Source organism: Malurus melanocephalus, unplaced genomic scaffold (genome assembly GCF_030028575.1).
Source record: "Malurus melanocephalus ecotype Western Australia unplaced genomic scaffold, MMel_1.1 scaffold_808, whole genome shotgun sequence".
NCBI classification, from domain to species: Eukaryota; Metazoa; Chordata; class Aves; order Passeriformes; family Maluridae; genus Malurus; species Malurus melanocephalus.
Genome location: NW_026624040.1, coordinates 21883 through 22973, shown reverse-complemented (window position 1 = coordinate 22973; position 1091 = coordinate 21883). Strand labels below are relative to the sequence as shown.

General features: G+C 60.6%; 1 protein-coding gene across 1 annotated transcript in view; it reads left to right on the top strand.

Annotated features, from left to right (window-relative positions):
* The first annotated feature begins 320 nt into the window (after positions 1–320).
* The window catches only part of CUNH1orf116 (chromosome unknown C1orf116 homolog), an 11291-nt gene continuing 10520 nt past the window's right edge, over positions 321–1091 (top strand). The window contains exon 1 of the mRNA XM_057385311.1: positions 321–724. The gene's annotated coding sequence lies outside the window, so the exon portion shown is untranslated. The remainder of the gene's footprint in view (positions 725–1091) is intronic.

Sequence of the window (1091 nt, the reverse complement as noted above, 5' to 3'; positions counted from 1 at the left end):
TAAATAAATCTGTGCCGAATCCTCCCTTCCWAAACACCTTCCACCCGTCCTTACAACCCCCTCCCTTCGCAGGCAGCAAACTTTTGGCCTCTGGGAAACCTCGGCGCAGCGCAAGCACCGACCTGTCCCAGCCCGGGCTGCGTTTTTTTAGAACCGGGGAGGAAACAGCTCCTCTCCCGAGCCACGGGATGGCTGCGCAAAGCACCTGAGAGAAGAAACCTGCTGTGGGTGACGCGTTCCTGGCRCGTAATTATTGTGTGCAGGGCTGGGGCCGGGGCTGCCCCGCTCTCAGCAATGCGGCACAACAGGATGTCGGATTAAGGAGGTGACAAGCCGAGCCGGGGAGGACAGCAAGGGACAGCGGGGAAGTGCGGGAGTTGGGTGGGACCGGAGCTGGAGCTGCTCCCGGGCACTGCCAGCTCACACCCAGCCCTGCCAGCGCCACCCGGCAATCTGCGGCACGGCATGGACGGGTTTTAGGGGCTCACTCCGGCCCCTGGAGCTCCTGGAGAGGGAGGAAAGTGCCTTGCAGGGCTGCAGGATGAGCTCCTCCCTGTCAGGACCTACCTGCCGAGCACCCACCAGGCAGCTCAGCCTTATCTGCGGYGGCAGCGGGGTTAATGTGTAACCCGGCTGTGTTTGCTTAGCCCAGAAAAGTAAAGAAGTCCTGGGATAGGCACGGCCCGGACGAGGAATTGGGCAGCACGGAACGACGGACGGCCTGGTAAAACTGCAAAACACGTTAATGGTCATTTCTATGGCTGCTTGTGCTTCGCTTTCTGGGCTTTTCCTGCTGGGTGGGCTGCGGATGAGGGGCTGGGGGGCTCTGGGTTTGAGGGGTAAAACGTGCTGGGGGATTCACCAGCGAAGCTGGGCGAGGTGGTTTGAAGGTTGTGGGGYGAGGAAAGCTGGGGGGAGCCAGAACTGGCAGTGGAGAAGCTGGGAAAAGCTGTACTCAGCTTCACTGACTTGTGCACGGAGGGGGAAATGCAGATCTGCCACCCTGAGGTGGGATTCAGATCCCACTTCCCCCTGGGGTGGGATCTGTCCCCTCTGGGATAGGATCTGTCCCTCCTGGGATGGGATTCATC